Here is a 27319-nt window from a genome sequence, read left to right as displayed (position 1 = left end):
AAAATTGTTTCAGAATCACAGGTATGTGGTGAATCAATTCTGGGATCTTCCCTGGTGCCATACTGTCTGGAGTGTGAGACCAAGTCAGAATAGAGTTAAGAGCACAGGCTTGGTTGGGTATCAGACTGTGTAGGTTGGGCCTGCCTCTGCCTCAGAATCTGTTTGACCTTGGCCAGTTTCTTAGCCTCTTTAAACTTGCAGTCCCCTTATCTGAAAACTGCGATCAGAATTGTGCTTATCTCCAAGGGTTAGTGGGAGGATGAACAGAGATAAGCTACATCAAGTCCTTAGGAGAGCATCTTCCACTCAGTAAGTGCTCAATAAATGTTCTCTATCCTCTCAGCCAGCATTATCTTTTACCCCAGAAAACCAGATTAGGAGTAGCAACTTAAGGAGACAGTATTACAGTGAATTAGTTTTATGAAAAATTATAACCATTTTTGGTTTTTTTTCCATCAAAAATAAAGAATTTCCAAAAGAAAGATCTTTTTACAAGTCTAAAAGGTGACACACTTCAAAAAAAATTCATTTCACAGGAGACAAGAGGCTCACATAGAATTAGACTCAATGGATGATCTTTGTAAAATTTTTATAAATACATATATCAGTCTGCACAATTTGTAAGAAGTAGGCTCACCACCTAAAAAGTCCCTCGTCATATAAATATGCCTAGTGAGTTCGTTTTTGAGAATTAAACTGTAAACTCAACTGAGACACACATTTAATATTGCCCGAGGCATTGGATAAATATTTTAAATACTGAAATCTGGTAAGAATAAAGGCAGAAATCAATTTGTCTTTCATTTCACCTGTAAGATCATAATTAAGCGCAAAAAAAAAAAGAATTGTACATTTATCCGACAGCATTAGTTTTGAATTCAATTGCCCTGATAATGAAATTTTTTAACTCAAACTTATAAATTACAATGAAAGATAAAGCAGAATGGAATACCAGTGAACCTACAACCCTGTGCTCACTTACATCTTCACTGTTAGACAAAACTCAACTCTCAAAGACCTGCCATCCAAGGCTACCCATCACTTATCACATTCCTACATTGGTGCCTTTTTTCTGCTGACAGCAAAGCCAAAAGAAAGGAATCCCCTTCAATCAACTTCAGAAAAACTCCCCCTTTTGAAATCAAAGCCTGACTGTTAAGGCTCTTTTTAAATGATTATGGCTGTATCATTATAATAATGGTTATAAGAAGACTGAGTGACAAATAATACTTGATATCCAGATGACCCCTTTCAAGTTTTCTGTAATGTCACTCATAAAATTAAGATGAGCCCTGTCTTTCTCAGATTGACACAGATATGCAAACGACCTTTAATGTGTCAGGTGTCCTTTTTGTTTGCAGATACTGCACTCTGCATTCTTCTGGAGTCAGAGTCAGGTTTTTGAAAGTAAATCACAGCTCTCTCACTGAATGCATGTAAAAGATGGTAAAATGTCAGTGCCTCCCTTTGGCACCTGCCCAGGCTTGCACCAGTGAAATGCTGGTAAATATTTAATAGCCAGTGGGGTTGGGGCCTGATTTGTACAATTTACCCATTTTTATGGTGGAAATACTCCTGCCGTGACCAACCTCAACATAACCATGTGATGTCACTGACCAGGAGATTGGGAAAAGATACATACAATCAACTACCAAACTGGTTGTGAGCCAGTGGCAGCACACTACTGGCTTGAACACAGATTCTTTCCTGAACCAGTGTGTCCCAGTGGGAAACATGACTTCAGACTGGAAAATCAGGAATCCCAGTGAAACCAGGTGTTTATTATTCAATACGATCCCTTTAAGCAGGGCCCAGCTGCTTCTATTTTTGCTCAGTGACTATCTCCACTATAATACTTGGAAGTCAGTGCTTTCCTAGGACCTAGAAAGTGACCATCACCCTTTTCTGTGAAAAGCCAGAGAACAGAGAAAGGAATTAACTCCTTCCTCGAGCCTTTCTAAAGGATCACCCAGGGTCATCATTTTTAGTTCTTCTTTATACACGTTGGATTATTTTCTAAACACTGACATGACCCAAGAAACTGAACACGTGAAGATCCTGGGATTTCTTCCTCCCAGGATTTTCTGGCATATTTGTTGTAGTAGGTCAAGTTAATTTCTGCTAAGATTGGGTCCTCATTCTCTAGAATACTGGTACTCAGCTTAGAGAGCACCTGGAAAACTTGCTAATTGATGCAGCTTCCCAACATCCCCCCTTCTGATGCAATAGGTTTAAGTAGCCACTGAAGCTATATTTTAAACAGTCGCCCCAGGGACTTCCAATATAGGAGGTTGAGTCTGGGCCCACTGCAAAGAGTTTTGATCAACTAGGAGGTTTAAAGGGAACACTGAACCCACAACTACCCTCATTTCCGACACCAATTACCTGTTGAGGGGGTTCCCAAAACCACTGTCACTTTTGATAACTCCCCAGAGGGCTCAGAGAAATCACTGAAAGCTATATACTTGAACAGTAACAAAAACCCAATTATGGCTTACTGTAGGATAAGCGTGCATAGGGCAGAGGCCAAGGAAGTACCAAGCACAGTGCCTTTACAGTCCTCTCCTCATAGAGTCAGGACTCCCCAGGATTGATGTGTGACAGTACATCTGAGTATTGTCAACCAAGAAAGGTCAACCATGCCTCAGTATGTGAAGTTTTTATTGGAGTGCTATTATGTAGGTAGGATTGATTGCCCTGCATCATTGATCCCAGTCTCTAGTCTCTTGACCCAAAACTCTCACCCTAAGTCACCTAGGTGATCTTTCTAGCCTCCACTCTGGGTGTGGTCAGCTCCTACCTATACCACATTGTCACTATCTGCCAGCCCAAAGTCCCCAGGCAAACAAAGATCACCTTCAGGGCAAAGGACAGACTTCTTCCACAACAAGAAGTTACCCCCACCTCCTTTGCAAAACACCCTCAAAAAGTAACTTGCACCTTCCCTCAGGAGTCAGACTTTTTTGACTTTGGCAAAAGCATCTTGGCCATCTAAAATAAATCTCCTTTAGTTGAGCCTTTTGCCTGAGGCTGGTGAGATGTTTGCTCAGATTTTGTTCCTTCTGTGTGGTGCCAACCCATGAACCAAGACCTAAGATAGTTTTTTGAGAGTTTTCAGGATTGTTTAATAAAAATATCAAATATCAGATCCAGATCTGCATCCCTTTGAAGCTTGGCACATAATAAGTGCTCTGTAAAAGTTTGCTAGTAGTAGTATCAGCTGTGGAAAAACTGCCAGAGTTGGTTTACCGTGTGCAAGAATATAAACCAGAACCATAGTCCAGGTCATGGGGCAGCAAGGGCATGTGGATATCCCAAGATGGAAATGGGGAGTCAGCTGGGGAAAAGGTACAAATGGGGGACTCTGCTACAATGTGGCCACAAGGATTAAGCTAAGATGTGCTCATTTGGAACAAGGACTCCAACCACACTTCCCAGCTCACATCAAACTTTGACCCTCTTCATCTAGTCTGTAGTAATCTGAAATACATTCTACTGCAGGGACCTTTCCTTATTGAACAAAAAAATAGAAACACTGTCCCTCTGGAGTAACACGGCTTGTTATTCCAATGAAGGATATAAGCCCATCTGTGAAGTCAGCAAAATCACAGCCTTTTCAAAGAGGGCAAACACTTGCCTTTTTTTTTTTTTTTCTTCTGTTAATGACATTTTCTGAGTGAGTTGAAGAAAATCTGATAGGAAGTTTCTTGATTTACTGAGTAGGCTTAGATATTCTCTTTATGATGCTTAACTTCAAGAGACAGGTTCAGTCAGAGTCACTGTATGACTAAAGGACTTATTTCCAAATAGTTGTGCAGCTCTTAGAATAATTCAATTGTTACTTTACCCATTTTTTAGATAGGTAAGTGCAATACAATGAAATGCTTAGCATTTTCAAGGAGCATAAATCAAAGTTATTGAAGTCACTTTAAATTTGTTTTGACATTTTCTGTACTTTATCACAATCAGAGAAGCACCTTATATATAGTACAAGGAAAACAAGTGACATAGGTTTTGAATGTGTGCATCAACCCCTCCAATCGCTTGAGTCTCTTGAGACTTGCCAGCTGCTAGGCGAGCTTCCAGCCTCAGCACATGCACAGCTGCAGTGAGTACCCTCTGCCTTCCACATCTTGCTCTTACCCACACGCTCACCAGAAGTTACAGAAGTTTTTAGCTACTGATAAAATGTCTACAGTTGTGGAAATTCACATGTGGCAATTAACACACCTATATTATGAAGGTTTGATGGTCTCATAATAAGGGAACTTGAGATTCAAGGAATTTGTCCTTTGTTTCATGGAAACTTTTAGGCCAAAACAACTGAACCAGGATCACTGTTTCCTCTATAAAACTGTAGAATAGAGAAATATAAGCTGGTCTTGTGACTCATCCAAATAAGGGGTTAACTTGCAAGATAACACAAATCACTCAATCTACAAAAACACATTCTGGATTTCATCATTGTCAGCATTTTGGCTCACTCCTGGGAGTATGAAATGAGTAAGATTCCCTCCCTTCCAAGAGTTTGTAGTCTAATACAGGGAGGGATGGGTAGACCATAGAAGCAAGTAACCCCAAATATATTGGCCAATGGCTATTCAGGAGGGATTAAAGAGAAGACCAAAAAGTTGTAGGATGGAAATTAATACAACTTTGCAAGACTCAAAATATAATCTCTAAAGTCTTTCCGTTTCTGTGCTTTTTTAAAAAGATTTTATTTATTCTTGAGGGGCAGAGAAAGGCAGAGACATAGGCAGAGAGAGAAGCAGACTCAATCCCAGGACCCCGGGATCATGACCCCAGCCAAAGGCAGACACCGAACCACTGAGCCACCCAGGCACCCCTGTGCTTTTTATTAAGCAACCTAGAGACTGTCATTAGTAATCACTTTAACTAAGGAATAATCTTACTTTGTTATATTAGCATTATGAAATAGAGAATTTATCATCAGAGAATGATGGTCATATTTATGACCATATTTAACTCAACTTATTATGCCTAAAGTATTTTATTGCCTGCAAAAATACAAAAAATATTTCACTTTCTCATATTAATATTTGATTAGCATACCAATCACACCAGCTTTCGAATCTGTAGTTAATTGATGCAGCCAAAAATTAGGCCCCACATCTACAAAATACCCATTAGGTAAATGGAATTTTTGATGATTATACCAACATTTTGACAAGGAAGTATTTCATATCAGATTGATGCAAATATAGTGATTATGCTATAATTTATGTAGAATCAATGAGATTTGGACTCATGTAGATAAATAGTTTCAGGTACTGATACATCTTTCACACAACAGGAAAAAAATATTAAAGTTAACCTCATACACTACAAAAGCAACTATAATTAATTAGAATTTTGGGGGAAAGAACTGATAAGAAAATCAATACATTTCAGCATAAAGACCAGGTGAAAAGAGATGAACCATCGCTTCTGCAGTGTGTCTACAGTACTGTAGCCTAGAACAGGCCACATCAACACCTCTCAGATGCCTTGGTTATGTGATGGAAGTCAGGACACCATATTGAGGTGGGATTTTCACTTTCCCCTTTGTCCTCAAGATCTTGTTACAGAAAGTGCCCTGAACAATGTGTTGATGATTTACAAAGGAAGGTGAATTAAGATTAATAACCCTTTCCCCTCAAATCACATGCGTAGATGAGGCTTGGAACTTGTTGTAATTGCATCTTCAAGAATAGGATTGGCAAACTATGACCTGTAGGCAAAATCCAGTCTGCCACCTGTTTTTTTGTACAGTTCCTGAGATAAGAATAGGTTTTACATTTTTTCAAATGGTAGAGGTAAAAATAATAATATTTTGTGGCATGTAAAAATAATGTGAAATTCAAATTTTGGTGACCATGAGTATAAGTTCGTTGGAATACAGCCATGTCCCCTCGTTTGTGTGTTATCTAGGATGGTTCTCATGCTACTATAGCAGAATTGAATAGTTCTTAAAGAGATCCTATGGCCTGCAAAGACTAAAACTATTTACTATCTGGCCCTTTATAGAAAATGTTTGCTGATATCTGTTCAAGAAGACAGATCATTTGAGCAGCTCTTCTAGGATCTAGGAAGCCTAACCCAGAATTACGAAATGGAGTTTTCAATTTTGGCAGAGGGATTAACAGTAGTAAGAAAAATCTTCCCCTATATGATGTTAGTATGACGCCTGATGTGCTTTCAAACTAAAATAGGGGAATTCACTGAAGATGTGGAAAGACTGAACAGGCACTAGCAATTTGGCATAATTTAGAGCTAGGCCTGCCTGAAGTTACAGGGTTGAATCCAAGGACCAAACAGATGATCCAACCTACAGCAACTCTAAGACCATTATAACTTATTTGGAGTACACAACTCTTGGACTATGATTTTTGTGAAAACATATAATTTCTGGGCCCTTTAAACAGCCAAGAAGCGAAAGTGATATTGTTAGCATATGGAAAGCTTCCGGGTAGTTTTTGTAGGCATTCTCAATTTCTTGTAATCTAAAGTATGTCAACCAATAATGGAATACAAATGGCTATGTACAATTTTCCTCATAGTTTCATAAGAAAATTATATAGATCTCCACTGAAATTTTTGGAATAAAAGGACTCTAACTCTATATTTACAAGTTTTCTTTTTTTCTTTTTTTAATTAGCTTTCCTTCAGAGCCAATTTAGTCTGACAGGTAAATCAGTATTTAGGGACTTTTATTATTCAGGCACTAGTGCCAGCTTCTCTTCACACACTGTAGTACTCGGCTCCCAGAAGCAATAAACCATAATGGTCTCACTCACCAAGGCCTTTTAATTCATGGATCATAGACATGATAAATCATAAGAACTCCTCTGGTGCCTTTTTGTCTAGAATGGCCAGATTCTTGAAAACCAAATGCTGAACACCTTTTTAAATGGCATCTTCTCAACTGATTAAGGATGTTCATATTCAAGAACAGAGAGAAGGTGTTTACGGACGCATGTGTAATAGAAAGATAATAAATTTTGAGACAAATGTTGACTTCCAAATAGCTAGGCTTCTATGGATACATGACAAAAGAGCTTTTTCTTAACATACCTTTGGAATTCCACTACCATCTCCTAAAGCCAGTTTCCCCATTTCAAGGAGGAAGCTGCAGGGGATTTGTTTTCTTTTCTTAATAGAAAGTATTTTGTTGGGACGCCTGGGTGGCTCAGTGGTTGAGCATCTGCCTTTGGCTCACTGCGTGATCCTGGGGTCCCGGGGATTGAGTCCCACATCGGGTTCCCTGCGGGGAGCCTGCTTCTCCCTCTGCCTGTGTCTCTGCCTCTCACTGTGTATCTCTCATGAATAAATAAAACCTTAAAAAAAAAAAAAAGAAAGTATTTTGTTTGTTTGCAACTTTACTGAGATACTATTGATGTGTAACATGGTATAATTTTAAGGTGTATAGAATGTTTTGATCTACATATATATAGCAAAATGATTACCACAATAATATTAGTTAACACATCCATCACCTCATATAACAGTAGTTGTTGGGTTTTTTGTAGTGAGAACTTTTCAAATTAATTTTTAAGCAACTTTCAAGCATATAATATTGTTAGCTATAATTACCATGATATACATTACATCCCCAGAAGTTATGCATCTTGTAACTAGAAGTTTGTGTCCTTAGATCATCATCATTCATTTCCTCCCAACCCCCTGCCCCCCGCAACCACCAATCCACTCTCTGTTTCTGAGTTCAGTCTTTTTTTAAGATTTCACATATAGGGATCCCTGGGTGGCGCAGCGGTTTGGCGCTTGCCTTTGGCCCGGGGCGCGATCCTGGAGACCCGGGATCGAATCCCACATCGGGCTTCCGGTGCGTGGAGCCTGCTTCTCCCTCCGCCTGTGTCTCTGCCTCTCTCTCTCTGTGTGACTATCATAAATAAATAAATAAAAATTAAAAAAAAAAAAGATTTCACATATAAATGAGATCATACAGTATTTGTATTTCCTTCTTTTCTATGGCTAAATAATATTCATATTTGTATATATATACACTGTAGTTTCTTTACATATTCATCCATTGACAGACACAGATTCTTTCCATAACTTGGCTACTATAAGTAATGCAATGAACATAAGGATGCAGATGTCCTTTGGAGTATGTTTTCATTTCCTTCAGATAAATACCCAGAAGTGGAATTGCTGGATCATACAGTAGTTTTATCGAAAAATTTTGAAGCTCCTCCATACTGTCTTCCATAGCAGCCTTCACCACATGATCTCCCCTCCCAACAATGATGGAAGAAGGTTCCCCTTTCTCCACATACTCGTCAGCACTTGATATTTGTTGTTTTTTCATAATAGCTATTCTAACCAGTGTAAGGTAGGACCTCATTGTGGTTTTGATTTGCATTTTCCTGACATTTAGTGATGTTGAGCATCTTATCATGTATCTGATGGCCAATAGAGATAGAAAAATATCTATTCAGATCATTTGCCCATTTTTCAATCATTTTATTTTAGTTTTGTTTTTTTTTTTTCTCTTTTTTCTATGAGTTCTTTATGTATTTTGGATATTAATCCTTTGTCAGATACGTGATTTGCAAATATCCTCTCCTATTCTGTAGGTTACTTTTTTAATTTTGTTGATTATTTCTTGAGCTGTCGATAAGTTTGTAATTTGACATAATTCCACTTACTTATTTTTGCTTTTGTTACTTGTGCTTCTGGTATCATATCTAAATATCATTGCCAATACCTATGTCAGGGGTCTTTTTCCCTACTTTTTTTTTGTTTTGTTTTCCTCCAGAGTTTTATGGTTTCAGGTCTTACATTTAAGTCTTTAATGCATTTGGAGTTAATTTTTGTGAATGATGTAAAGTAGGGGTCTAGCTTCATTCTTCTACATGTGGATTTCCAGCCTTACAGTACCATTTATGAAGAACTATCTTTTCCCCATTGAGTAATCTTGGCTTTCTTGTCGATTATATACATATACATGTGGGTTTATTTCTGAGTTCCTGATCCTGTTTCATTGGTTTATTTTATGCCAGTACTATACTGTTTTGTTCACTGTAGTTTTGCAGTATAGTTTAAAATCAGGAAGTGTGATGCTTTTAGCTTTGCTTTTCCTTTTCAAGATTGCTTTGGCTATCTGGGGTCTTTTGTGGTTCCATATAAATTTTAGGATTTTTTTTATTTCTATAAAAATCGCCATTAGAATTTTGATAGGGCTTACTTTGAATCTATAGATGTCTTTGGATAGTATGGACATTTTAACAGTATTAAGGCTTCCACCCCATGAACATGGGATATATTTCCATTTATTTGCATCTTCTTCAATTTCTTTCATAAATGTCTTATCATTTTTAGTGTACAAAATTTTATCTCCTTGGTTAAACTTATTCACAAGCATTTTATTGTTTTTGATGCTATTGTGAATGTAATTTTTTCAGATAGCATGTTTTAATATATAGAAATACAACTAATATTTGTACATTGATTTTGTATCCCAAAACTTTATTGAATTAGCTTATGAATCCTAACACTTTTTTGGCAGTCTTTAGGGTTTTCTATGGATAAAATCAGGTCATCTGCAATTAGAGATTATTTTATTTTTTCCTTTCCAATGTAGATGCTTTTTATTTCTTTTTATTGACTGATTTCTCTGGCTGCAACTTCCAGTACTGTGGTGTATAGGAATGGTAAGAGGGGACATCCTTGTTTTGTGCCTGATCTTAGGGGATTGTTGAGTATGACGTTAGCTGTGGGCTTGTCAATAAAGCTTTTGTTACATTGAGGTATGTTCTTCTATACCCAATTTGTTGAGGGTTTTTATCATGAAATAATATTGAATTTTTTCAAATGTTTCTCTGCATCTATTGAGATGTTCATATAATGTTAATCTTTCATCCTGTTAATGTGACATATCACATTTATTGATTGGTGAGTGTTGAACCATCCAGGCATCTCAGGTATTTGATCATAATGTGTGGTCCTTTTAATGTGTTATTGAATTTGGTAGCACTTTGTTGGGAATTTTTGCATTTATATTCATTAAGACCTGTAGTTTTCTTTACTTATAGTGTCCTTATCTGGCTTTGGTACCAATATAGTATTGGCCTTATTAAAATGAGTTTGGAAGAGTTCTTGATGAAAGAAGTCTTGGCGTAACTCAGTATAGGTCAGAAGATCCAGTTCATTTGGCTGTAACAGACAGCCTCAAGAAGGTATAGTAACAGAGGAAAGACCAGTTAACAATCTGGTTACTAGATTTAACGTTAAATTCACCTTGTCTCCCAGACCGCATAAAGCCCAGGCTGGGTCACAAATAATATAGTTTCTCAGTTTTAAAAGTTCTGTCTAAAACCATGAGAGACTCCCAACTCTGGGAAACAAACAAAGGGTTGCAGAAGAGGAGGAGGATGGGAGTATGGGGTAACTGGGTGACAGGCGCTAAGGAGGACACTTGATAAGATGAGCCCTGGGTGTTATACTGTATGTTGGCAAACTCAATTTCAATAAAATATTTAAAAAATAAATAAAATAAAAGTTCTGTCTATAAAGCTAGAAAAATTCTATCCATGATACACAATGCCTTACCTCCTTTTCTTTCTTCTTTCTTTACATCAATAAAATTAATACATTTTTCTTCTTTCTTTTAAGTATTTGGGTTTCTATTGAAATGACCACAGATAGAGTTTGAATTCCCTACCCAGGTGAGCTGCCTTGCCCTCTCTTTGGGAGCAGTTTATTAAAGCATGTTGACAGACTTGCCCCTCTTTCCCAAATTCATCAGCTGATGGGGAACACAGATTTTTGTACCTAGTACTCATCTGACTAGGTTCATCAGATGAATTTTTTTAAAAAGTCAGCATCACTAACAGTGTTTTAAAATATTCTGACCCTTTGTAGCATCAAAGTTAACGCTAGTTTATAGGATTTCATTGGGTCTTCACAAAGAAAGTAATCAATGACTATTGACATCCCACAGCACAATAGGTGTTAAATTATAGCTACTTATCTATGTGTCTGAGAGGATTTTATTTTACTCCTTATTTAATGAACATTTTCAAGGTAGGGAAAAGCTAGTTCTGGTTCCCATTTTCTTCAGTGTCCAGTAATCATCAAATACAGGAAACTGTATACAAGTTTGAGCACATTTGTTTTATACAATCATTTCAGTTTTGCCTTTATGCTAATCATCATCCCAGAATCTCCACTGAGTGATGTTCTTTAGGATTAGCTGTAAAGACCTTGGAGTTTCAGCTCGATAGCGATTCCTCGTTGGATAAATGCTGTTCACACTTAGTAAAAAGGCCAATATTATTGCTAGTTAAAGAAAGGCTAAGAAGCCTGTTCTAGTACTGACAGTCTGGATAACATGTTTGTAAGACTTTGTTAATTCTATTTAACAATGTTATTAAATAAAGACTTGCTTGTCTTCTTCATCTGCAGATCATAAAATGTATAATGATATTCACATTTTAAAATTTAACTGCTATTCTCAAGGTTAAGGCACATTTATGCTTATCTTCTAAGAAGCTGGCTTTTAGGATGATTTTATGATTTGCAAAATAATTGGCACCGTTTAATAAAGAGCAATCAACTTTTATATAGACGTGACCCATACTTCCAGAGACATTATTTGAAAAATCATCCCAGTTTGTTTTCTTTGATAAATCATTAGAGATTTCATTTGTTATCTTCATTTTAGGAGAAGATTTAAGATCATCTTGTAATTTGCTTCTTTTTTTCTCTTGGGTTGTTTTTCTTAAGGTCATTCTACAATCGAAATGAGTCTACAAAGAAGGGGAAAGGAAGGTAGTATTGCTGTCTTGTAAGGAACTCAGAGAAAAGATTGAAAGCTGTGTTTTGGGACTAGGAATAGACTCCATCCATTCATTCTGTCCTTACTCTCTATTACTAGAGGTAATTGAGAGTTGACTGGACTTAAATGAATAGTGAATATATACCAAGGCATCTTTTAATATATAAATAGAAATGTTAGATTACTTTCAAGGAAGTAAAAATCTTACTAAATTTTGTATTTTCTTAAAATATAAGCCACCATGCTGGCAAAGTTAGTCTGAGACAAGAGAAACACTAAGTAAGGAATATAAATAAAATAAAGTGTGTGTGTGTGTATGTGTGTGTGTGTGTGTGTGAGAGAGAGAGAGAGAGAGAGAGAGAAAGAAGAGGAGAGAGGATGAAGGAAAAGGAGAGTAAAAGTTAAATGTTTGCTCTCTGAAGACATCATGAGGTGATTAACCATATTGATGGGGCTTTCTTTAAATGAACTGTTTCCAAATTTCTTAACCAGAATATGCTGAGCTATATACATAATGTAACCTTTTCCTAGGAATGCAGGGCCATCATTACAAATATCACACAATGACACTCTTAGAAGATACTGAAGAATGTCCAGATAGTTGCCCTTTATATTAACTAAAGTCAGGCAACCAGTTTTTTGGAAGAACTGTCTCCTTTTCATATATATCTATATTAATATATCTATATATTAAATATATATATATATATATATATATATATATCTTTGTTCTTTTTAGTGCCTAGAGGTAGACTCTCTAATTTTCTGTACCTAAATCATGACACCTTTCAAACCCATGTAACTAAAGTTATTAGAAAGATACAAAGTGAAAGCAGTTGCTAAGAAAGAAATTTAAAAGTTCTTGTGAGTGAAATGCATGGAATTTAGCCTGGGAATTTTTGAACCAGTCAAAACAATTCCTTCTCTCTTCTTGCCCCTTCTCTTTCCTTTTTTTTCCCCTAACCATAATCCAAATTGCTGTACCATTAAATTCTATACATGAAATTCAGTGTAAACTTGGGGTGGGAATGACAAGGGAGAAATTGCAGTAAGGTGACACTAAAGATTGTTTATATGATATATGCATAAAAGGTAAGTGACTCTCAGTAAGAAACATATATCTGTATATAAGTGTACATACATAGAGCATATAACTGATGCATAAAATATATTTTCATTAAGTAAAATTAATCATGATGAGAAGCAGAATAAATGAGAGTTATGTTGTTCTACATCCTCACCAGCATTTGCTATTGTCAGTGTTTTAGGTTTTGGCCATTCTCATGGATACATAGTGGTATATCACTGTTGTTTTCCATTTGTAATTTTTTTCTCCTTTTTAAAAAAGATTTATTCATTTATTTGAGAGAGAGTGAGCAAGGTGGCCAAGGGGCGGGGGAAGAGGAGCTGAGGGCGAGGGAGAGGAACAGCCTCCCTTGCTAAGACAAAACCCCAAATGGGGCTTGATCTCAGGACCCAAGGTCATGACCTGAGCCTAAATCAAGAGTTGGTCACTTAACCAACTGAGCCCGCTGGATGCCCCTAAAATTCTCTAATGACATATGATGTGGAATATATTTTCATATGTTTACTTGCCCTCAGTGCATCTTCTTTGGTGAGGTGTCTATTCAGGTTTTTTGCCCAGTGTTTAATTTGGTTATTCATTCTCTCTTTGTTGAGTTTTAACAGTTCTTCATATGTTCTGGATAACAGTCCTTTATCAGATTTGTCTTCTGCAAATATTGTCTCCCAGTCTGTGACTAGACTCCTCATTTACTTGATGTTGTGTTTCACGGAGCACAAGTTTTGTTTTGTTTTTTCCATTTAATGAAGTTTGGCTTATTAATTATTTTATTCATGGACCATGTTTTGATGTTGTATCTAAAAAGTCATTACTTTTATGGGCAAGGTCATTTGGTTTTCTGCTGTCATATTTTAGGACTTCTGTAGTTCTGTGTTTTACACATTGGTCTATAGCCATTTTGAGTAACTTTTTGTGAAAGGTATAAGACTTTTTCTAGATTCATCTTTTTATATGTGGATGTTTAGTTGTCCCAGCACCAAGTGAAAAAAAAACTCTTTGCTCTATTTTAGTGCCTTCGCTCCTTTGTTGAAGACCAGATAACTATATTTATGTGGATTTCTCAGCCTTGTATTCTATTCTCATTGATCTATTTCTCCATTTTGATACCACCCTGTCTTGATTACCATCTCTTTATAGTAAATCTTAAAGTTGGATAGGGTCAGGCCTCCAAGGGTGTTTCTTCTCCTTCAATATTGTGTTGATTATTCTGAGTCTTTTGCCTTTCCACATAAACTTTAGGATCAGTTTGTCAATATCCACAAATCACTTGCTGAGATTTTGATTGGGATTGTGTTGAATCTATAGATCCTACAATAGTAACTGATTCATTCAACACCTATGTATTGCATTACCTGCTTTGTGCCAGTCTCCATTCTGGATGTTTAGGATATTCCTTTGAAGATAACAAAGATCTTTATCCTCATGGTCCTTATATTCTTGTGGAGGTGACCTAAAAATAAATAAATAAACAAACAAACAAATAAACAAACAAATAAATAAATAAATACAAATGGGTGTATAGTATATATGTGTATATATATAAAATAAATAGGTAGATTATCTGGAATGTTATAAAATAATAAAGAGTGGTGAAAAGAATATATACACTATAGCAAAGTAAGTGAGGTCAAAAGTACCAGTGGTTAAGGGAAGACTGATTTGCAATTTTAAATAGGGCAGTCATGGGCAGCCTGGGTGGCTCAGCGGTTTAAGCCGCCTTGGGTCCAGGGCCTGATCCTGGAGACCTGGGATCGAGTCCCACATCGGGCTCCCTGCACGGAGCCTGCTTCTCCCTCTGCCTGTGTCTGTGCCTTCTCTCTCTCTCTCTCTCTCAAATAAATAAATAAAATCTTTTAAAAATAAATAAATAAATAAATAAATAAGGCAGTCAAATGAAGCCTAATTGAAAAAAAGAAATTTGGATAAAGACTTTGAGGAAGTGATAAAAGAAGTGAAAATGTCGGTCAAATGGATTCTGACCAAGTGAAGGGTGCCAAGCATGCCTAGTGTATTTCAGGAACAGCAAGATTAGGATGTGCCCAGTGGAATGGGGAAAATAAAAGGAATGTTCTAGAAATTGAGATCAAAGAGACAACAGAGTTTCAGATCATACAGGCCCTCAAAAGTCATGATGGGGACTATAGCTTTTGTCCTGAGTAACATGTAGAAGTACCCACAGGATTCTGAGCAAAGACATATTATCTGACTTCTATTTTAAAAGATTCACTCTGGTTGCTGGGTTAAGGATTGACAGTAAGGGGCAAATATAGATACAAAGAATAGTTAGGAGGCTATTATAATAAGAGGCAAAAGATTATTGTGGCTCAGCATAACAGTGGAAGTTTAGAATAGGTCAAAACCTGTACTTATTTTTAACGTACAGCTACAGATCATTTCCTTATAAGTTAGAAGACAAAGAGCAAGGAGAGGAAGAGAAGGAGGAGAGAGAAAGAGAGAGAGAGAGAGGACTACCAAAGGTTTTGGCTAGAGTAGTTGAAAGTATTGGATTGCCATTGGCTGAGCTGGGAAAGACCGCAGGAGTAGATTTTATAGTTCAGGAGTTCTGTTTTGCCCATATTTATTTGAAATTACCTATTTAGGCAACCAAGTAAAAATGCTGAGTAGATAATTGCATATATGAATCCGAATTCAAGGAGGCCGGGGAGGGAAGGGGAGAGAGAGAAAAAAAAAGAGAGAAATCTGAACTGGAAATATCAATATGGGATATGTCAGCATATTAATACTACTAAACCCTTGAGACTGGAGAGTTCACCAAGGATATGAGTCTAGAAAGATAAAGAAAGAGGAAGAAGGACTGGGCCCTGGGATACTCCAAGATTAAGAATAAGAATAAGTGAGGGAGCCTGAAGTGGAGTGGCCGGAGAAGTAGGAAAAAAATCATGAGAATATGGTGTCCTGAAAGAGGAAAATTTGTCAAGGAGAGGAAAGTGGTAAACTGTGTTGTAATGCTGTAGGCAGAATACAATGAAGACTGAGAATTGACCTTGGGATTTAGCAACATACAGATCTTTGGTCATCTTGACTAGACTGGTTTCTTGAAAAGGCGAGAATTAAAATTTGATTGCATTTAATGAAGACAGGAGATCATTTGAAGACATCAAGTGTAGGCAATCCTGTAAGGTTTTTTTTTTCCTATGGAGAGAGCATTAATTAATTAATTAATTAATTAATTAAATTTAATTAAAAAGAGGCAGCAGCTAGCAGGGGAATCAAGATGGGACTTTTTGTTGTTGTTGTTTCGATTTTTTTTTAAGGTGGAAGAAATAACTGCATTTTTAGAATAATGGCCAAAAAAAGAAGTGATTTGATAATGTTGATGAAAGGATAAAATTGCTGAGAGCAAAATATGATAATATTTGGGGGGATTTGAAAGACTATGTCTAAAGAAATGTTTAATTACTAAGTGACAAAGTAAGGTCTACTCTGCAAATTGACCCTTTTTCTTTGCATCCCATTAAAAATTCTGACCCACTTAAGAATGATACCTATTAAATATTGATTTCTTATTTAGTTAACATAACTAGTACTGAATGTGTATTAGGCTTAACATACCATCTAAAATCAATTATATTTTTAAAGATTTGCAACAAAATACATCTTTAATTGTAAGATAATTTTGAGTGATATTTTTGACCACTTGAGACATTCCTCATTCCATAGTTAGCTTTTCAGAAAGTAAAATAGGTTGAGTCAGCTTTCTTATCCTGAGCAAAAATGCCTTAAACCGAACCCCAGACCCAGGAGCCAAACAAAAAGGTTTAAAATGAAAATACAGTTCCACACTTCTCCAGCACACTCCCGGCTAAACTCATCCCCACCATAAGTGACATCAAGCAGATTCTCTCTAGGGTCCAATACCATGCAAAAAAAAAAAAAAAAAAATCTATTGGTAATATCAAGGAATCAGACTGGAATTAGAAGGCAGGTGTTTTAAAATGAAGAACATCCTGGCTTGGGTGCAGGTTCAGCCAGGTAGATTCAGGAGGCTTCTCACTGAGCTCTCTTTCAGGGAAGCAAAACATTTTTGACACAAAAGTATATTCGCCCTAAAATAAAGTTATCTTCTTGCTTTGCCCATGAAAATCTGTTGGCTGAGCCTGCACATACATAAATGGCGTTATTTTTTCTTTCATCTGAAATCACATTGTTTTAATGCTTATGAGCTTAATTAACCATACCTACTTAGAGTGGAATCTGGAAGAAGAATCCCAAACAAAACTTTGCCTGGCTGCCCATTCCCATGACCCACAGGGTCTGATCAAAAACTCTATCTATAGACTTGACACCCCTCAGTGTCAAGAATGAATCCCTCTCACCACATTCTCCATAAGAACACTTCTAAAGAGAGCTTTCCTGGGTAGAGTAGAGCTAGAGGTACTACATTTCAGAGCCACAAATCACCCATCCATATTTACAAAGGGTACCTTTCTTAAACAAGGCACCGCGTACATACATTTAAATGCATACGTGGTAATAAATGCATGTTAACAAAATCAGTGCAAGTGGATTTATTTGTAGGAGACCATATACTGCAATTACACATAAAATCATATGAAAAATCAGGGACTTTCCATGTACACTATTAAATAAAAATGATTTCAAAAATAGTTACCCACATGAGCTGCCTTTCAGTTTCTTAAGAATGTGTGCCTAAAAAAAAAAAAAAAAAAAAAGAATGTGTGCCTACAGGGTTAATATTATATATAAGGTAGACATTTAATGGATAAATTTAAAAGCAGCTAAAGAACATAGCATCCTGTGTATAACTTTCATAATTGTGCGTTCCTCCAGAGATAATGGGTATCATTATCAGCGGCGCCTGTCCTAGGAAACTTGGCAAGGTTATGATTGTTTGTTACAGCTTTGGTTATATTAACATACACATTAATATTTATAAATATTTGATGTCATGTTAATTTTTCATATAAGATGATTTATGTAATGTTGCTGTGCCCTGGTAGAGGGCATTTGCAATATGCTTCAAAAGGGAACTGAATTGATGCATGTTCTTTAAGGGAACTTGCCTGTATATCACTGTTCTTACAATGCATTATTCTGAACAAAAGTGTTTCAAAATAAATTATGTGAATTGTGGATTTACTCCATTAACATTTTAAATAAAACATAAAGGAAAAGATCATGCTGAAACTATTTGCTGCATTTTAAAAGGGAGCTCTGTTCTCCAGAAGCAGGACAAAGTTTACTGAAATACTCTTTTTTCAAAAACGAAGTCCTCAAGAAAGCAGGGCTTTTGAAATTTTGTTTTAAATATTACATAGTCTATATAGCATGCAAACTAGAATATTCAGAGAAGGATATTAACTTGGGATGGAAAGAAAAACTCTGCAATACTCTTGTTTTTCTTACTTTTCCTTTGCTAACATATTTCTCACTGTGACCAAATTTGAATAGTAAGAAAATTGAATATAAAGTAGGCAGGATATGTATAATAAATAAATCAACTATAAGTTATTAAATGAATATTTGCCCTTGGTGAAAAAAAATTAAGTTGTTTTTAGAAAGTTTAGGCAGCTTTAAGCAGAAAGTTAGGCATATATATATATATATATATATATATATATATATATATATATATATCAGTGACTTGAAACCAATAATAAATAGTATGAAGGATTATAGACTTACTTAGTATTACAGTAAGGTTTTATAATATAGTTTATCAGTCCACATTACAAGTGGTATTATTAATAATGCTTTAATTATTTTTTTCATTTCATGGTCAAAAGTGCCATTGAATAAAATCTGTTGAAAAATTCTCAAAAGCCCTATTTTACATGATAATTCATTTCTCTATATTAATGATTGTTATCTATTTATTCTTTTTCTTCTATGTAGACATTTTTCAGTACTGACTATAGTTATTGCTATTCATGGAAGAGCCATTAGTAAAATTTGCGTTTTGATATACTTTTATCTTTTCCAACATCTTTATCCCTTTATTTGTTTCTTTCTGACTATTGATATCAAGTTTTCTTTAATGAGAACAATTCAACATGTACTTATTTTTCTCCTTCTCTATATTCAAAATGAAACATTATCCTGTAGAATCTATAAGAATCTTTTAAGTAAATCTTAGAACTTTGGAAATCTTGATTTAAAGTATACATATGCCTTGAATTGACTATTTTATTCTTCTAAATTTATCATCAAGTAATAATTGTTACATTTAATCCACCTCTCACACTATGTTAAGCCTTTAAAAAACTGAAAAGATCAACTCAAGAAATTAGCTTTGATTTGACATTATAAAATTCATTAGCTCTTACTATCCAGTTCACAAAATTAACAGTTAATATGAATTAAGTGTAATGACTTATTCCCCTCATATTTTCATACACAAATTAACTCTGTCATCACAATTATTCACATTACAAAAAAAAATTGCAACAGGTCATGATGGAGGAAAATGCTTTAATTTGAGGTTACCCAGAAAGATCTGTGGCAACAAAGCATATGGCAAACATGAGAATAAGGGCTATATTCCCAGGTGAAAGACAGCTAACATTCCACAAAGTATATAACTATCTGTCATTTTGAATACACATAATAAATACCACGTGAAAAAAAATGTTGCTAAGGTAAATAGTGAAACAAAGCAGTAAGCACTGGATATATTTTGTTAAGCATAAATAACTTGAGCTTAGGACATTTATGTTCCAAATGTGGAAATCTACTTATGTTCTATAATGTGTAATACAAAGAAAAGGCAAACATGGACATCAGTATTTTTAGAGCACCAGGAATCTGTATTGTCAAATGTTAATCATAATTCACTTCAGAATTCTTCTTGAATGAAAAAAATAAAAATGTAAGAAGTATACTATTGTGTGTGATCAAAAGATTACAAAATAAAGTAACTGAAATCGCCAAACACATCTCCAGAGCCACCCTGTTGGGAAGAAGTTAATATACCATCCATTAGGAGAAATCCAGAAATTAAAAACTGTAGGTATAAAGGAATAGATAACTGGAAAAGAGTAATCAGTGAATGGATCCCACATAAATGTTTCACTTTATATTTGCTGAAGAAAAACCTTTTGACAATTGAGATCTACAAAGAAATCAGGTTGACAATATTCTGTGTTACACTGATTCTTTTATACAAGCAAATATCTATTAGGAAAATACTAAAGATTATCAACTGTAGCATTTTTAAAGCTTCTTTCTTAAGAGATTATATGCTGCCAAGAGACTGGGCTAGCATAGTTTATTTTAAAATAAAGGCTAACTATAAAACTGTTCTAGAAATATAGATTCTATCTATCTATCTATCTATCTATCTATCTATCTATCTATCTATCTATCATCTATCTATCTATCCTTACACAAAGATAGAGACACACATGGATATGTATGAATATTTGTGGATATCTCCAAATACTCAAATTTATGTTGGGCTAGCTACTGTTGGTCCTATGGTAAAATTTCTAATCTTGCCATAATATTTCAAGAAAAAAAAACAGAATAGTTCACCACTGTCATTAGACTATTATTTTTCCAAGTTTAAGCAAACAAATGTTTTTCTTAAATATACTTCAAAAAGAGAGAGAGGTCTGAGAAATCGCATTTACCAAAATAAATGACAATTTAATCAACATCCAGATTTTTATATTTGGGGACAAATTAGTTATCAAAATTAAAGAAATGATGGCACTTCTAGATAAAGACTTAACTGAATGAAAATACTAAACCTCAAAACAGTTTTTTAAATAAACACAAAAAAATTCTTTTACTGATATTCTCACCAAAATTTGATATCAAAAAAGATAACCCATGGCAGATCAATACTAGTAAGATTAAATGGATCAAAGTCACATACAGACAAATCACATTTCTTCTTCTGATTAATTCTCAGCCATACAGTGCTGTCACCAAGATGTCATGCCAGGTGTTTGAGTAATAGTGTAATAAATTAAGGCTTCATATGAAATGCGATGTAGACCACTTTTTGAGAAGTGTACTTCCCTAGTCCAAGACACTAAACTCACTCAGGTGGCACGTTTTAATCACTAATTAAAAGAAGGAGTTATTGAATGAGCATGGAGGGCTCAACACAATTTATCATTACAAGAGAGAACCAGTTTATCAGTCCTGTATGCTTTGTTTCGCAACTTTAGATCTGTGTGGATGGTATTAAAATTTAAGACAAAGCTGAAAGATTATAGCATGACTTCACACAAATTATTATATTTACCCTATGACTAAAATACTTTATTTTGGTTTTTGCTACATGAATTGAATGGAAGAATAATAACTTACTAAATGAAAGATATTAATAAATTCTCAATAACCCTTTAAAACTTAAAATTCCTATTTCATTCTTTTCTCACAATATCTTATGACATAAACAGATCTAGAGAGGACTTTCTGTTACTTCTTGTGTGGTAAATTTAACCCCAGGCTGACATAAATCGTTATTTGACAAACAGTTCAGTTTGTTGGTGATGAGAGGGATCCTTGGTGTATCAAGTGGATTTTTGGCCATAATCATCTCCATAAACTAGTCTAACCCCTTCTAGTTCTCTACTACCTGAACGTGTTAACATAAATTAAAAACCTAAAGGTAGTGAAGGTTGAGAAAATGAAGTGTAGACAGAGGAATTATTTTCTATAATTTAACTCTGAACATATGTCATATTGATAACGCATAAAACTATGTGCCCAGTACGGTCATATAATAGTGCATTGATAATTACAGATCACAACAAAATATGTTTTTTTTTAATTTTTTATTTATTCGTGATAGACATAGAGAGAGAGAGGCAGAGACACAGGCAGAGGGAGAAGCAGGCTCCATGCCAGGAGCCTGATGTGGGACTCAATCCTGGGGTTCCAGGATCGCGCCCTGGGCCAAAGGCAGGCATCAAACCGCTGAGCCACCCAGGGATCCCCAAAATATGTTTTTTTAAAAAAGTTGTTATGCATTTATTCATGAGAGAGACACAGGAAGAGAGGCAGAGACATAGGCAGAGAGAGAAGCAGATTCCCTGCAGGGAACCCAATGCAGAACTTGATCCCAGGACCACCCAGGAACACACCTGAGCTGAAGGCAGACACTACCACTGAGCCATCCAGGTGTCCCCAAAATATGTTTATCTGTATAATATGTATCCATTATGAAGATAAGCAAAATTAATAAAGTAAGATCAGGCCATCGTTCACTTCTTTTCCAATTTATGTTTCTTCTTTTACAAAATCCTTTTTAAGATAACTTTCCCATCATGAGATATTATTTCCATAAAGAAGCAAAGATTATGTGTTTATTTTCTACTCCAGTTTCAGTTCTCCACATTAAATCCTGCCTTTAAGAAGAGCTATGGGTGATAATTTTAGGGTTAATCTGTTACTGCATGATTAAATATAAAAGGAAACAATTTAAAAGTCACAAGAATGAAAACTAACAGAATGCACAAGGGGTCAATAAGGATGTGTATTTTTCTTTCCACTGTGATCTATTGCTATTCAGAACAATTGATTAGACAGGTTCATTATTGTTTTGCAACCACATATAAACCATTATTATCCACATTTACTCCCTAAGGTGTTCTCATGGACAGTTTTTCAATGATTTGTCATTTCAAGGAGCAGCAAGCTTAAAATTCACTCTGGTTAACTTTCCTATCCTTTAAAGAGGATTACTAACTTCTGCAAATTAAAGGCCATTGGAACAGCAACAGCCTTCCTGGAAATATTGTATCAGAGTCACAAATGTTTATCATCCCAAACTATATCCTTAAAACAGTGATTTAACTCTATCCTGCATAGATTACTGAAGAGAGAAGTATCATTCTAGAACTGAAATCTTTTGCAACTTTAGCCTCAAACCATCATTTTAAAGTATGTGCTGATGGTTGCAGTAGTTTTGTTTAGAGAAATAGATAGAGGAATTGTGACATGTCCTATTTGGGGCAATTTTATTTTAAATCTGTACAACACGTACAGATACAATACAGAGAGATGAATAATCTTGCTATGGAAGAAGACCTAAAGATTTGTCGAGTTTAATTTTTTCACATTGTAAAATAGCTAACTTTTCTCAAAAATCAACTCAAGCAACAAAAAGATGTCACCTTTCTGAAATTTTCATTAGGGTCATGTTGAGTTTTTTAAAGAGGTAATTCCCTTTCATTAAGCTCAAGTTTCTTTTTAAGATTTTATTTATTTATTTATGAGAGAGACACAGAGAGAGAGAGAGAGAGAGGCAGAGACACAAGCAGGCTCCATGCAGGGAGCCTGACGTGGGACTTGATCCCAGGTCTCCAGGATCATGCCCTGGGCTGAAGGCAGTGCTAAACTGCTGAGCCCCCTGGGCTACACCAAGCTCAAGTTTCTATTTCTTTCTGCGTATGATTTTACATAGGTGTATAAAAGGTAAACTAACTGGGACACCTGGGTGCTCAGTTGGTGGAGCATCTGGCTCTTGATCTCAGGGTTGCGAATTCAAGCCTCACATTGGGCATGAAATGAAATAAAATAAAAGGCAAACTGACTTATAAGCAGAACTGATCCTACTTCTATTTCTGTTAAAGAGGAAGTATGTGTCATTATTAAGTGTTTGGGGTCTGGAATCAGGCTTACTAATATAAGTGGCTCTTCCACTTACATTGGATAAATTGGTTACTATTCAATTTACTCATCTTTTATAGACTTGTATATACTGTTGGAAGGAGTCCTTTGCTTTTGGAATCCACCCCTTTCCTGACTCAGGTCCTCTTGAGCTCTGAGGCAGGTCCCTCCTGCTCTTGTCCCCCACCAGTCCCTCTCCATCTGTGGTAAGACACCACTGGAGGACACTGCGGTAGAGCAGTAGTGAATTAACAGGGCAGAGGTGACCAGACCAGCACCCCAAGATCAACCCCATCCCCGGCCCCAGCTACGTGGTCCACCCTAGAGCCTCACCACCACCACCATGAAGTGCTCCCTGCCACGAGGTGCCTCAGAGGGCCCTGCCCTGGGCAGTCCCTGTAAGCTTATGCCAAAGTGGGGGATGTGTCTCAAGGCTCTGCTGAGAATGCCCCCTAGGACTCCTCTCCAGGGGAGGGGCCCCTGTACCCACATCCAGGCAGTAACTGGGGAGGCTGGGTCTTCCTCCCAAGTAGTTCTAGCCCGACCCTTCATGGCTGAGGGAGGGCTGTGAGGCCCAAAGGAGGGAAGTCACCAAAAAATATAATAATAATAATAATAATAATAATGGGAAATAATAGTAACTAGTTTTGAAGTTGCCATGAGGATTATGTGAGTTAATGCACGTTGCATGCTGAGCACAGTGTCTGAACGTGTGCAGTCACATCGAGTTATGAGGAGGAGTCAGAGGAGAAAGAGGACCAAGTAGACTAGCAATAATTATAGTAAAGATAACATAAAAAGATTTATTCTAAATGTTTTCCCCACTATCTGTAATAAGGACTTTAAATTTGTAATGTAAGGGAAAACAACATCACGTCCTTCATATATTAATAGCACTTCGTTAAAAGTCACATCCTTCAGAGAAGGAAGTGGTGTTGGCAGAGTAGAAATAACGATATGCATTAAAACTTAAAGGCTTTTAATGTGAGCAATACTTCTGAAAACTATCTTAGAAATAGTGTGGGATGCTAACCTTTAAATGCATAGCTTCCAAATGAAGCTCTTAATTTTTTTACCCCAGTTTCATTGAGAAATAACTGACGTATACTACTGTGTGACTTTAAGGTATACGGCACGGTTTGATTTGATTTGCATATATTATGAAATGATTATCACAAGGAGTTTACCCAATATTTGTCTTCTCATATAGATACAATAGAAATTTTTGAAAAGAAAAAAAGACTTTTTCCCCCCTCACATTGAGAACTCTTAGGAATTACTCTCTTAACTTTCCTATATATCCCATAGCAGTGTTAGCTATAGTCATCATGTTGCACATTCCATCCCTAGTACTTACTTATCTTATAAGTTTGTACCTTCTGACCCTGTCCTCCAAGGGTGGGCACATAAATATTCACAATTCTTATATCTTTTTGATATCATTTGTTAAACGTTATATAATGACCTTCTTTGTCCCTAAAAAGGGTAAAAACCATTTTTAGTTTGAAGTCTATTTTGCCTGATGTAAGAATGTTTTACCCAGCTTTTTTTTTTTTTTTTTTTTTTTTTTGGTTACCATTTCCTTGAAATATCTTTTCCACTTCTTCATGGTCAGTCTATATGCCTTTAAGGCTAAAGTATCTTGTAGATAGCATATTATTGGATCTTATTTTTTTTAATCTATTGAGCTATTCAGTCTCTTAATTATAGAATTTAATCCATTTATGGTTAAAGTAATTATTGATAGGTAAAAACTTTGCTCTTTTGTTCATTTTTTTCTGGTTGTTAATAGATTCGTTGTTCCCTATTTCTTCTCCTGCTTTGACTTTTTAATTCTTTTGGGATTTTTTGTTTGTTTGTTTGTTTTTTTGTTTCTATTTGTTTTTTTTTGTAATATAAATACAAGATTTTCCTTTCTGGTTACCATGAGGCTTACATAAAATATCTTGAACTTGTAATAACCATACTTTAACTGATAACAACTTTACTTCAACAGAATTTGTAAATTGCACAATTTTACTTCTACCGTTCACATTTTAGATTATTACTTTTACAATTCATTTGTGTTTTATATCATGTAACAAATAACAGATTATAATTATAATTATTTTATTATTTCTTTTTTTAAAACTTTCAAACCAGAGTAGTAAGTGATTTATGCATCACTATTACCATATTGCACAATCCATTTATAAGCTATATATTATCAATACCTGGGATATCTACACTACCTTTTTGTGGTTTAATGATGTTAATTAAAACATTCTCTTACTTCCATTCAAAGTAAAATTCTCTTTAGCATTTTTTGTAAGGTAGGTCTGGTGATAAGGGACCCCTCAGCTTTTGTTTATTTGGGAAAGTCTTTCTCACTCCCTTGTTTCTGAAGGACAGCTTTGCCAGGTATAGGATTCTTGGCTCACAGTTACTTTCTTCCAATCCTTTGAATATATTATCCTATTCTCTCCTGGACTGAAAAGTTTCTGCTTAGAAATCCACCAGTAGCCTTACGGGGGTTTCCTTGTATATAACTTGTCTATTTCTCTTGCAGGTCTTAAAATTCTTTTTTGTCTTTGTCCTTTGACAGTTTAATTAGAATATGTCTCAATGTAGCCCTATTTGGTTTCAACCTATTTGGGGTCATTTGGGCCTCATGGATCTGAATGTCCATTTCTCTTCCCTGGGTTCAAGAAATTCTCCGCCATTATTGCTTTAAATATGCTTTCTATTCCTTTCTCTTCTTCCTCTGGAATTCCTATCATGTGAATATTACTCCTTTTCATTTTGTCCCATAATTCACAGGCTATCTTCACTCTTTGTCATTCTTCTCTATTCTTGCTCCTCTGATTGGGTAATTTCTAATGTCCTATCCTTCAGGTCACTGATCCTTTGGCATGGTCGTGTCTACCTTTAAAACTCTCTGTTGAACTTTTCAGCTCAGTAATTATATTCTTCAACTTTAAGATTCGTGTGTGTGTGTGTGTGTGTGTGTGTGTGTGTGTTGGATGGTTGCTATTTCCTTGCTGAACTTCTCATTTTGTTTATGCATTATTTTCCTAATTTCATTCAATAATCTTCTGTGTTTTCTTGCAATTTATTAAATTTCCTTGAGAGGATTATTCTGAATTCCTTGTCTGACAGTTCCTAGAGCTCCATTTCTTTAGGGTCAATTAATTGAGCTCTATCAGTGCCCTTTGGTGGTGTCATATTTACCTGATCTTTCATAATACTTGATTGTTTACATTGGTTATCTGTGCACATGAGTAATAGCGCTTGTCTTCCAGACTTTATAACTTTGCTTTGATAGAAACAGTCCTTCGCCAGTCATCTTAGTTTTGGATTCTAGCTGTGTTAGTTGATAAGCTGTGTCTTGGGCTGGGAGGGCCTGCTATTATGGCCTGTTTTGGAGCAAGCAACTGTTTGAGTTCTGACGATGGGGATATGACTGTGTGCCACTGGCTGAGAACAGTTAAATAGGACTGCTGGCTTGGTTCCCTATCCCAATGAAGATGAAAAATGAGCTCCATGGTTTCCTGGATTCTCTGGTTGGGCTTATTAGATGGGCTTAGCCTCACCCTCTTGCTTCCATGTTCTAGAATTCACTCGGTGATGTCTTTTTTTTTTAATCGTTGTTAGTTGTTCTTCTTGTGAGGGAGACTGAAGTCAGGAGCAACCTCTGTTGCCATCTTGGTGATGTTTTTCCCCTAGCATTTAATTTTTTAAAAAAATATATTTTTAAACATATTTTTAAATTAAATATATATATTTAAATTTCTATTAAAAACTATATATGTTTAGCCAGTTCCTATACCATCTCACACAAAGTATCT

At 35.7% G+C, this 27319-nt stretch overlaps 1 protein-coding gene and 1 long non-coding RNA gene across 3 annotated transcripts in view; one reads left to right on the top strand and one right to left on the bottom strand.

Annotated features, from left to right (window-relative positions):
• Positions 1-27319, top strand: part of TENM3 (teneurin transmembrane protein 3) — a 2512213-nt gene that overhangs the window by 1870963 nt on the left and 613931 nt on the right. The window lies entirely within an intron of this gene.
• LOC112932849 (uncharacterized) overlaps positions 1-27319 on the bottom strand; it is a 76181-nt gene that overhangs the window by 37889 nt on the left and 10973 nt on the right. Inside the window, exon 2 of the long non-coding RNA XR_003237570.2 lies at positions 14237-14334. This is a non-coding gene — a long non-coding RNA (uncharacterized lncRNA). The remainder of the gene's footprint in view (positions 1-14236; positions 14335-27319) is intronic.

The sequence above is a fragment of the Vulpes vulpes genome, chromosome 7 (genome assembly GCF_048418805.1).
Source record: "Vulpes vulpes isolate BD-2025 chromosome 7, VulVul3, whole genome shotgun sequence".
Lineage (NCBI taxonomy): Eukaryota > Metazoa > Chordata > Mammalia > Carnivora > Canidae > Vulpes > Vulpes vulpes.
The sequence above is the reverse complement of the archived record's forward strand: the minus strand, read 5'-3'. Positions and strand labels throughout refer to the sequence as shown.